Below are 13,220 nucleotides of genomic sequence, written 5' to 3'. Positions count from 1 at the left end.
ATTCTCAACAAGACAAAGATGAATAAACCAAGAAACAGCAGAGCAACTGAAGATAAAACCTTTTCCTTGGCCTCATCTCTTTTTGCTACAGAAAAATCTGTATATATACAGCTTCTAGCTCGACCTAAAACAAAAGAATATCTATCACTTTACTTTCTTGGACTATCAAGCCTCGTAATAATCTTAGCATCCTTGTGCATAATCCCATTTCCATGACTGCTGCTGAAAGATGATTCCAACTTCAAATTAACAGACTCTCCTCTCCTCCAAAACTTGGGACTAAGAAACTCCCTTCCTGGGATCATACAGCAAGCGTTCCCCAACTCCTCACTTGTCGTTGAGATCCTTCGTGTTGGGAGAGCAAAATCCTCTGACATGACGCCCAGCACCTTCTCCAACCCATCCACTCGCTTCTCCAACGAGCTCATGCCCTTCTGAGAGCTCCCAATATACCTCTGAAGCAACAACAGATCAATCTCAATACAATACAACACAGCACAGCATAATGTAGTAGAAACCATTTTCAACAGCTAGTACCTGAAGGAGGCTGAACAAATTCGATTGCTGGCTTTCTATCTGCTGCAGCTGCCTTCGGATCAGAGACATGTCCTCAAACTCGTTCTCGTTCTCGCTCTCAAAGTCATCTTTGATATTGTCTGAACTGTCACAGGGAACCACCCGAGCACGGGTGTCCTTCTTTACATTGAACTTGTTACTGGCAGTGGGAAGGCGGGGTTTGGCGTCCTCGTTTCCCAGAGTGCTCTCCTGCTGCTGCTGGTTGACGACGAGCAACTAGACGCAGGTGACCTCGGTGGATGCATTTTTCTCAGTTGAGGAGTTTCTGAGCTAGGGGAGTAATAACCAGCACTGCTAGTATCTGATTGAACTGACAAACAATGCAAAACATCAATATTCATCATTTTTACAGTCTTAGCATTCTTTGATCAAACAAGGGCTAATTATCAACTGAATTTGCTTAATTAGCAATGCGCCTTTTGCATATCTTTAACTATCATCAATTGAGAGTGATCTAATGAGTCTCCCAATTATGACGGTTAGTATCTCATAAATTGAGTTCATCGCATTAATTAGGGCAAATTGCATACGAAAATAACATAGAATAATTTGAGAAAATTCGCCGGCGATGCTATATAATAATTTTTCAGCCAATAAACAAAAAAAGTGTAGTAGTAATTTGCTAATTATACCATTTGGCGAGGAGAGGGCTTCGGATTGCTCGGGAAGATCTTTCCATATCACCAATGCTCTGTTCATCTTTTCCCTAACAAGCTTTACCTGTAAATTAAAAGGTGAAGAAAACAGTCAATACACATTTTTGTCGCTTAATCATTGAAAAAGAAGAAGGAAATTGACTAATTACTTTGTCGAATCTCCTGTTCTCTAAAGCAGCTAAGCAAGAAGCCTTAAATTGCACCGACAAATTGCAGTCAGTCATCGCCGCCTTCTCCAAAACCTCCGCTGCTCCTTTCTCGCAGCCCAATCGTCGCTGCTCAGGAAATCAACCGCCGTGGAAACGGTAGAATTGAACAAACTCTTACTCTTAACGCAATCGGTGCTAACGATGCAACCTACCAATGCGAGCAGAGCCGGCTTCGCCTTGCAACCATCGCTCCTGGCTAATTTCAAAACCCTAGGCAGCAGCCTCCTCATCTCCGCCGCGTCGGGATCCGTCGCCGCCTCCACCGCCGCGGCGAGGCAGAGCGCGGCCCCGATCTGCGCCTTGAGTCCTGCTCGTGGAAGGAGCTTCAGCCAGAGGCTTCAGGATCGCGGCGAACAGCGGAGGCGAGGTGACGTGCGCGGAGATGGAAGATACGGCGTCGACGCAGGCGGCGCGGACGGCGGAGTCGGGGTCGCGGAGGCGGCGGAGGACGGCGGAGATCATCTTGGAGACGTGAGGGGAGAGGGCGTCGCCGTGGGCGGCGGAGAGGACGCTGATGAGGCGGACGCACTGGCGGCGGACGGGGGACTTCTCGGAGGAGTCGGTGGCGGAGAGGCAGTTTAGGAAGGGGGCGAAGGCGTCGTTTGGGAGGGTGCGGGCGATGGATTCGAGCTCGTTGGAGGCCATGGCGAGGGTGTCTCGGTCAGAGAGCTTGTCGATGCAGGTGTTGACGCGTGATTTGAGGTCGCCGGAGGATTGCTTTGTGATCGCCATTGGCCACGGCGGCGGAGGAGGTGGTGGATGGAGTGGTGGAGGAAGTGGGATGGTTTCTTGGGTTTTTATACTCAACGTGCGTTGTCATTTCGGGATTTATTTTATTGTTAACTAAACTTTTTGCTTACTCTCATGCATATTCTCTTATACTCCTAACTTACTTTCTGTTTTATTTCATTCAACTTTTATTAAAAATATATTTTTATATACTTTATTCTCTTTAACAATGTACTACTCTGAGATTTAAAATCATAATTTTATCAATTTCTTTCTTTTGAGAGCATAACATTTATGAAATTTAAAACCATAACATTTGGTTTTATCAACTTTTCTTAGTGAGAACGTAACATTTTAGCCCACTGAAATTTGTTAGTGTAAAATTTTTGGTGAGAGCGGTTTTAACATCTGCTATATTTATTAATTTTATCAACTGTCAATTTCAACAAAATTTATTCATCGATGGAAATACTTCCTCCGTTCCTTATTAGTCATTTTCCATTTCGAAAGTTCCTATGGTTGAGTCATTTCATATATAGAACTTTCTTTCTTTCTTACTTTACTCTCTCTTACTTTATTCACTTTTTACTTTATTCTCTCTACCTTTTTTCTCTTTCTTACTTTTTTATTTATTTCTCAACATTCAATTCTTAAACTGCTGCTAAAAATTCGCCTCAACTATGAGAGACGGAGGGAGTACTTAATTATGTAATGACGGATAACGAATGAATGCCAAGATCTCCTCCGTCCAAAAGATGTCACCTGTAGAATTGCGAGATTTTAGGAGATTTTGTTTTCGTGTTAAATTGAGAGAAAAATATAATTTTTATATTCACGTGAGAGATAATTTTTTTTAAAAGGAGAAATATGACATTTTTTATGAAATAAAGCTAAAAATGAAATTATGACATATTTTGTGCGACCTGCATCGGTTGTCTCTTGTGAATGCTGATTTCTGAATTCTGATGGGACATGTGAATGGAGAGAAACAAGCTAGTTGCATTGGAAAATGGAAACTTGGACTGCCATAAATTCCTTTTCCGAAAATTAAATATGAAAACAAATTTAATGCTGAAAATTTTCGTGCACTAGTTGTATTGCTTGCGTGATGATTGGGACCAAAAATAAATATGGGAAGATTGATTAGATCAGTTAGGTGCAGACTATGAAAAAAGTTAAATAAATAAGACATCCTCACTATGACATTTTCTCCTCATAAAAATAAACAAGACTTCCTCAAAAATATATTTTCTCCTAAAAATAATTTGCCGGAGTATAATTTAAGTAGTATTGATTTAGTTCAACTAAAAAATAGTGACATTTATTTTATTTAGAGTAACATGTCATGCGCATTGTTGATTTTGCTATAAATTTGTTAGTATTTTATTGCAAATGGAATATAGTATATACGAACTTTAGGACGGTATAATTTACAGAGAATTTTTAGAGTTTTTTTTTTTTAAGCTTTTAAATGGTTTATCACTTTATGTTTTTACCTACGTAAATTTATCTCAAGTTCATTGCCATATGCGATCAACTATCATGTTGAAGTTATGCACCAACCATATTTGTGTGCGTCACATTTGCTAAGATCCAAAAAAAGGATTTAAAAAGATTGGCCATTGAAACTTGAAAGGCAACACTTTGGATTGAACTTTCTAATTTTTTTAATAATCCAAATCAATTAGGTAATCTGTCTAAATACTTCATTGGTATCTACACTGAATTTCTGACAATTGACAGCATATTGCTAACAAACTATAGCAAATCCTGAGAAAGTCCCTGATTGACAATGGATATATTTAAGCGAAAAAAACAATACTACTATATAGTAGTAGTAGTACATAATAATAGGCATTGATTTCGAATATATATGATTGCTGTTAATTATTGATCAGTAATTATTTTGAGTAATTTATGCTATATTAAATCATGAAATACAGAAAAACGACAAGATTCCATCAAATTGCCATCCTGTAACATGATTGGAGCCCCTATAGATAACATATTTTATTTTAAATGAAAGAATTTCGTCACATGGTGGTCAATTTTACTTATAACTTCAGAGGATATGACAACAATTGTGCATGTTATTGAAGAAAAATTCTTCATAAAATTTAGTAAATGTTCTAGTACTACTCCATATTTTTTTACGTATCAAATTATTTGAAATAGGTGGCTTCTTTATATAAGTCCACTTCTACTTAGTGTTAGAAGACGTATACTCCTATTAAACATAGTAATACGATGTATGTGTCATATTTGAGTATTGTTGAGCATTTATTTTATCGCTTCTTTGTTTGCATATAATGCCCGGAGCCGGACTCGCGCAATTAATATACTATTTATTAGTTTAAAATATGGGATTTATTGGAAAGGAAAGACTATTAAAATGGTTGGAAGTTATTTGGATATTCATTGTCCAGGACTTTTGGATTCTGTTAAAATTGAAATTATATGATTTTAAAGAATAAAGTTGGTGTGAGGACTTAATCTTAATCATCAAACTAAACTTTGATTTCAAATACTACATAAATCAACTTTCTACTATTTTTTTTTTGATGAATACTGTACTTATAAGGTTTATTGATTGCACCGCTCAGACAAGTTATTGAATAATGTATAACTTTATTTATAGTTGAAGCGAAACTTTTCGACACGGAGTTTTAGAAAGAATATCGGTGTGTTAAATAAATAGATAAAAAAGTAAGAGAGATGAAAGGATAGAGAGAATAAAGTATAAAGTGAATAAAGTAGTGAGAATAAAGTATGAGAGAAAAGTATGAAGAGAAAAAAAATTACCATACATAGAAATTACTCAACTATAAAGAAACTTCTCAAAATGGAAAAATGATTCAACTATCTAGAAACGGAGGGAGTATCGAAGAGTAATAATGTAATTAGTTAATCACACTGAACTATAGTCTATATACGTGCCAGTATAGGCTAAACTTTGAATAAGTCTTTGGTACATGACCGATTATTTAATTATGGTAACAGAAAGAGAAGTATACTCAATGCAGGGCATGTGAATTAGATATGGGAGTGACATTTGATATCAAGAATTTTAACTCTGAAATTGCAGAAAATCACGTGAGAGTACAGAAGGCCATTCATTGATCTATTGTTGGGATTCCATCATCATGAATCAATTTTATTTTATTAATTAATTCTAGGGTCAAGTTAAAAGATTAGATTGAGCTGCCACATGACACAATAGGGTGTACTACAAGATGTCAAATTTTCTTTTGGTCTCCTCGGCAGGGCAGTACAATTATCAATTATTGTACACTTTAATTTACTTTCAAAAGTTGTTACGTATTTACATATTAAAGTAACCTATACTTGCTAGTTGCTAGGTTGGGGGAGGGTTAGGAATTTTCATTTCTATATTGGAGATTGTATGTCATGTCTATTTCATGGTGATTTACTCAATTAAATATGCACTGGATTTTATTGGGATGCATGTTTTTCTAGTCTATATATACTAGGAGATGGAGCCAGAAAATTACGGTAGAGAAGGCAAAAAAATGAACATTCAAATTTTTCTTTGGAGAAGTTCTAATTTTTATCATATGCTATAAACCTTAGATTTTTTCTGCATGTTCTATAATCTAAAGAAAAGGAAAATATTTTATCCATCTTTTCTATTATCTTGGACTGCATTTTATCCTATTAGATGGGGCAATTATATATACTTTTTTATTATAATATATGGAGGGGCAATTTAATGCTTAGTTAATAAATTGATATAATTTGCTATATGAATATATATGTACGTGGAAATTTGAGGTTGCCCCATTCTCACTATGAATTGGATACGTTTCTAGGACTAGTAACATTTGCCGGCTTTAGTGAATTTAGGTTATGGAACCAAAAGAATTGAGTATTAAGTTTGATCATTTACAATTCAGATTGTGACGATTCTAAGAATTCTTATCCTTTTGAAAATAGAAACATTTGAGTGGTATAATATAAATGATAAAAAATTTAACTGTATGAGACATATATGTTGTACTACTAAAAATTGTGACAACTCGTGCAACTACTACGATGGATGTGTAATATTGTTTATTTTTGACTTGGTTAGCTAGCGTAAATTTATCAATGCAACTAATATAAAAGATGTGCCATATTGTTTACTTTTGACCACCAGCACCATACACTTCAGATATGAATTAATCTAATTAGATTCTAATACTATTAAAGTAAACAAACTTGTCGTACGACGAGAAAAGAGAATTTCATACACCATCTTATAGCCCATGTATCAAGGCGCCAAAATAGTCCCTTATTTTCCATCTCCCAGTTGTACCATATAGGCATATACCTGAATACCAACTTGTTTTGAATATCATAAATCGACCACGCCATGATCGACATAGAACATGCAAATTCACATCTTCTTATCAAAATTTGCAAACGAAACACCAGTTTGTTTTGAACATCTTAAATCGACTATGTCACAATGTGGAACATGCAAATTCTCTTCTTATCAGAGTTGGCAAATGGAACACCAAATCAGGTTATATATGAAGCAAATTTTCGGTTCTTTTGATAGGCACATTGAGATGTTCCACTAATTACAACAATAATACCAAAGTTTACTTGATATATAACTAGGATCATTAAATCAAATTTTAAAGTGTCCAAACATGAAGTGATGAAACACATGCCTTTCGTTTCAAACTTGTCCTCTTCTAAAATCATTAAATCATGTCCTAACGTGGAATTTTAAAATTTAGACTTCAAAAGTCATCGTTTCCTACCTCAAGTAAAAAACAATTACATATGATTTTATATTTTGTTACAGTTTATCTTACATGTCACGCCAGTCAATTAACTTATTAGTATATTAAATCACGTTTATTTTGCTTAATCTTTTCAAATTTATATTTCATTAATATTTTCTTCTCGCTGTCATTAAATTTATAATGTTTATATCTATAAAGTTTTCGTACTGTGAATTAAGGGCGATGGTATACATATACACATTACAGATAAATATTAGTACTAGTATTATCATATTATGGAGTAGTAGTTAGGTGTAAGCATGTAAGGTCACCTAAATCCTCAATGGAGCTAATCCAGTATTTATTCTCGACTATAAAACCTTTATTAGTACTTTTTTTCTTCTCAAGACTTATTTAAAAAATAATTAAAAAGTTAGATAAATTATTCGTTGAATAAGGACAAAGCCAGCAAATAGAAATGTGGAATAACAGAAGCTGCTGATCCTCATTTATTTTATTTATTCACTTTCCCCTTTAATTAACAGTAGCACTTAATTTAATACTATTATAGTTTTGGATTGAGCGTCAGCACTCAACAATAATACATCTGGTAAGCTGCCAAGCTGTAATGGTTTAGGTCTTCTTCTAAAAAAATGCAGAATCATTATAACTAAATGGTATGGTAGGAATCAAGTGAAAATTAATTTTTTGTTAGAATTAAATTAAATTAAAATATTGAGAAAAATCCACCGAAGATTTTTATAATTAAGGAGTTGAAATAATTATATTTTCTGATCAATATTTAGCATTCTCACTGAATCATTTTTCCTGATTAAACACACACACACACACATAGTATCGTTCTGGCAACTAAACTAGAAGAATGATAGAAATATATTTGGCCAAAGCAGCAGCTGTCCTCTAAAAGTTAGAAAATTGTTGTTGGTTATCAACTAAGAAGCTATGGTTTATTTTTAATGGGAGAAAAATACTCCCTCCGTCTGTAAAATATTGTTCATATTTGACCAAGATTCAGTTTTAAGAAATGTAAGAAAAGTGTGTGAAATTAATGTAAGTCTCATATTTATATACTAGTTTTATAATAGAATGTGAGAGTAATAAGTTAGTGAAAACTGGAGTCCATTTACCAAAAATGGAAAAAAAACAAAGTGGACAACATATCATGACGACAAATGATAAAACTGACAACATTTCATGACAATGAGTAATGATTAGTTTGTTATATATGTGAGGATTATCTGTATTAGCTTGCATAGTGGTAATGAAGATTCCCAAGCTATAATTATAATGCAATTATGATATGATTGCACAAGACTTTAGGAAATTATATGAAATCAGCTTGTCCCACATAGGGTAATTAGTCGGATTGAATGTCAAATGAATTGCCACTTTTGACTAATTTTTAGATTATCTTTGAAACATTTCGATTGTGCTTCCATCATTTGATTATATAAATTTTAGCATCTCATATTTTTCAGAAAAATTTATCCCTGAAACTATATTGTTGATTTGATCGACATTTAGGAAAGTTCATAAAGATTAAAATTACTACAAATCAAAAGTGGAGTTATTAATGAAAAATTTGACTGAATTGCAAATTTGCAATGGATCAAAAGTGCATACCTTTTATTCAATTGTTGCTATGACATGGCCAATTTTAATTTAATTATTCTAACTTTTCTTTACCTTTTACCAAGTGTTACTTGATAAAGCATCATTAATACTATATGAAAAGGAAACTTACCATGATTTCAAAAAAGAAAAAGAAAAACAAGAATGACACCAAATCAATTTTTTTTAAACCAAGTTTCGGGTTGATATATAGGTTACCAAACAATACAAACAACATGTGGAATAATTTATAATTTAATTGATAAGTCTCCCCCTCCCATGTTCCCTTAAAGGAAAAAAGAGTTAAAATAAGCAACTCTAAACAAATTAATGTTTGTCATATGATTAATTATGACAAATAATTCTCCTATAAAAACAGAGAAAAATATGAAACCATGACAACTAATTCGAAAATAAATACAAAAGAGTCACATGGATTCTGAAATGAAGTGTCACACTCCTCTTTCTAAACCAGGGAAATTTTGCATTTCCCTTTAATGCCCTCCAAGATTGGGAAATCAGAGTTTCTAAAATGTACCAGAGAAAGTGATCCAATAAGGAACTTTTGCATCTCTAATTAATTTAAGTCGAGTGATATATTTTTCACCTACCTTGCAGTTACCTTTTATATTTTGACAATTTTTTTTTTTTTACCATTTTTCATTTTTTAAACAAAAACCAATGCTAGGATAAAATAACGGCAAGCAAAAAAAATAATAAAAGCAAAGGTTCTATTCAAAATCACTAAAGAAGAAAAAAGATAATGAACTTAAGAAACATAAGAAAAAAGAACATCGTCATGTCAAGTTATCCGTCATCCTCATCCACCGTAAGAATTTGATAACCATATAACATGAAACAGAAGCACACATGAATGTAAATAATAACTACTCATCATAGTTTTGGATTGTGACATCAACCGTTTTTTGAGAATTTAAATGTGTCATATTAGACATCCATTATGTCGTAGAAATGGAAATGTAGAAATAATTTAACTAGGTTACCCTAGCAACATCTAAAATTGAGACATCGCCGTATCTAAACGAACCCGGACTACTTATTAGAAATGGCCACTCACCTCAACCCGACTACTTATTAAATGAGCTACTCACTCTTAAAGACCTTATAAGAGGAGGTTATCCACACTTATATGATTAGATGAAATATTCACCAAGTCGATGTGGATATGATTTAGCGAATTTAACACGCCCCTCACGTGTGGGCCGGAAAGGACATCGGTCTTCCACCACAAGGTAGGTAATACAAGAGATAAGAGAACCATCATCGATGTGGGTAATGCAAGAGATAAGAGAACCGTCATCGATGTGCAAGAGATAAGAAAACCATCATCAATGTGGGCCGGGAAGGACATCGGCTTTCCACTCGAGGTAGATAAGAGATAAAGAGAAATTCATCATCAAATTGAGCGCTCGATAACATATTAATGAGTCACTCACCTCCTAAAGGTCTTATAAGGGGGATGATTATTCACACTATATAAGTTAAATGAGATCTTCACCAAGACAATGTGACAATTTAGAGAATTTAAAAATACTCTTTGCTCATGGGAGGACGCCTGTATAATATGTGACAACTTCCAGATATATAAAGGGAGACTTATTCAATGTATATTGTCCTTCTTTCTCCAATTAAAAAAGAAAATTCTTTTTCACGACTTTTAATTTTAAACGTTTAACTGGGGTGGTAATTGCATGGTACATGCGACGTATGAGAAGAATTCGATGTTATGTTATCTATATACATATTAATATAGCCTATAGGATATACACATAGATTACGTGCTAATATATCACAATATTCATTCATATAGATCATTTTCATAGTTATATTAAATCTATAAAGCGCACATATGTAAATTACTAGACTAACCTTAAAACAAGCAATTTGGTAGTAATACTATTAATAATAGATAAGTATAATATTAAAATATTTGAATATTGCGATGCCCTTTAATATTTTTAATTATTAAAGCTCTATATAGTTGCCTAGTTGGTATAGGGCTATAGTAATAATGCAAAAAATTCGACCACTATATATACATATATTGTCTTTTCTCACTTTAAATCCCATTAGAGTATTTCTTTAATCCACCTCCTCTTTCAAGTATTTTTTTAAAAAGTACCTATGATTTATTATTTTGTTCTTTCAAATTATTTTTCTTAATTACAGTAATTATTAATTACTGATAAATCAAATAATCGATGAACGGCAAACCAAGATATGACAAGCGTACAGTGTTTTGTTTTGACTGGAGATTAATTATATTACTATTGCAATTGAACTAATTAGCATTTAATCTCTATTATTATGTTTGCAACAACTTCAACAGCCACTATAATTGCATTTCATGTCGCATAATGTACCAGTAATTAATGATTTATAGTCGATATATTTGGTGGAATATCATCTAAGGAGTTTTATGATGAGGTTGCTATTCTACATGTAATAATTAACGAGAAAATTAAATACCATCTTTTAGTTTTGGAGACCTAACTATATGCAATTTGAAGAAATTAATTCCTTGGATTTTAGGCCTTTCAACAGATGATATAATGTTGGATTTAGACAGTACATGATCAATAGTCACAACTAGTCTCGTGATTTGGTTACAGCTGGATTTAAGGAACATCTACAAACTTCAATCTGATTTCAGAGGAATGTTTGCATTGCAACTAATGTGAATGATATGTGACAGGGTGTTTCCAATGATTAATAATTTAATTTGAGAGAGAGATGCTCCCATCGTCCCCTTAGTTGTTCACTTTGCTATTTTCATTCGTCCCATATTAATTGTCCCACCTCCATTTTTCCATAATTGGTAAGTAATTCCACTATTACTTATTTCACTTATATTTTATCAAAAACCAAAAAATAAAAATGGGACTGTATTCCATTAACTTTTATCTACTTCTTCTACGTTTTTCAAAATCAGAACCGAAGTGGATAATTAATGAGAGACGGAGGGAGTAACTTTCTTCATAGTATATCTCATACGGTCATACAGTACACTGGGGAAATACTTGCTATGTAAATTATGTATTCCCTCCAGGATCACGATCACGCTATTCACACTTTTATTTTTGGATCATTAATTAAGAATTGAGTAATTAATAAAATTAATATTTTAAATATAATACTGAAAACATTTTATAAGAAAACACTTAATGAATTTTAATATCTAAATTAAATATCATAATTTTTACATAAAATATAAATGGTACAAATAGTTTGGGATGGGTCGAAAAAATTTGTGAGTAATAGGATGACGGAGGAGTATATATAACTTGGCAAGCTTTCATTTGAGTACGTAGTTTAATTTGTGTGTTTAATCGAGATAAAATGCTGAAGCTAAACTAGCTAGCTAACTATACGAAACATGAAAATATCAAAAGAATTAATTAATAACTAAAAATATTTAGTATGTCAATCAGCCCAAGACACTGAAATTTTTTAGTTTCATAATTTCCTTGTTTATATCAGTTTTTTATTAAATTTTGTCGATACTCAAAAAAGTTTTTTCATTAAAGATTGTTTTTTTAAATGCAAAAATGCAAAAATAAAACGTAATATCCAGATTTCCAAACAATGACAATTATTCTTACGAGATCTATATAACATGTAACAGTGTTATTATTTTTTTCGAAAAAAAAATAAAATGTTGTTATTAATATTTAAAATAATACAGATTAAAGCGGTTATTCCACTCTTGAATGTCTCCAAATTAGGGGGTAGGTACGGTATCCTTTACCAAACCAATACCGTATACCTTAGTAAATACGTATCGAAAAATCATACCTTTACCTACAAATTTTTTCGGTATTACCTGAAACCCTTTATTTTTGTTTGCAATTTCCATCAAATCTTTCACTCTTTTTAGATTATTACTCGAAGTTAGGTATACCTTACTTTAAGGTATACGACTATCAACATCAATTAAAATAGAAAATTAGAGTATTTAGAATATTATTTATATTTTATAATTTTTAAAATAAATTTAATATAATTTATTCATAATTATATTTATATTTTAAATGATTTTATAATTTAAAAATATACAAAATATATTTTATATATAATTGTGTCTATATTTTGTGGTATATTTAGTTCACGTATATCCTAATTTCGGTATATACCAATTTCGTATCTACGGTATACGCGTATTTGAAAATTCATGTTCCCTTTACGGAATATTTCGGTAAGGTATCATGCAAAACAAATCGGTATCGAAAATTTGGTATTTTCTAATTTTTTCTCGATAAGGCGTTTGGTATTTTTTTTTTCCGCTTACCCCAAAATTAAGGAAAGATTAGTAAGTGAGACTATCTGAAACTAAAAATATAAAATAACAATAGCTAGAGATAACCCAATAAGAATAGATGGAATCATTATGATTTATGAATTACAAGTTCATGGAATTTCGACACTAGCACATGCATATACATTGATTTATGAGTAAATGAAGAAACAAGACATATACATATAAAAGGTTTATGTATCCGACACATCCCTATTATCACATTGTCTCTCCCCCATCTTCACGTGACACCTCTCATTACCCCCGATCAGTTTATATGTTATGTCCCTTTTATTCTTATCTCTTTTGTTTATGACACAACTTCATTGCCATTTCTTGGACCTTTTTCCTCTTTTTTCCTATTTAGGGT

At 32.6% G+C, this 13,220-nt stretch overlaps 1 pseudogene; it reads right to left on the bottom strand.

The window, feature by feature from the left end:
- Nucleotides 1–47: 47 nt before the first annotated feature.
- Nucleotides 48–2,254, bottom strand: LOC125200332 (annotated as a pseudogene).
- Nucleotides 2,255–13,220: the final 10,966 nt, after the last annotated feature.

This window comes from Salvia hispanica, unplaced genomic scaffold (genome assembly GCF_023119035.1).
Source record: "Salvia hispanica cultivar TCC Black 2014 unplaced genomic scaffold, UniMelb_Shisp_WGS_1.0 HiC_scaffold_907, whole genome shotgun sequence".
Taxonomy (NCBI): domain Eukaryota; kingdom Viridiplantae; phylum Streptophyta; class Magnoliopsida; order Lamiales; family Lamiaceae; genus Salvia; species Salvia hispanica.
The sequence above is the reverse complement of the archived record's forward strand: the minus strand, read 5'-3'. Positions and strand labels throughout refer to the sequence as shown.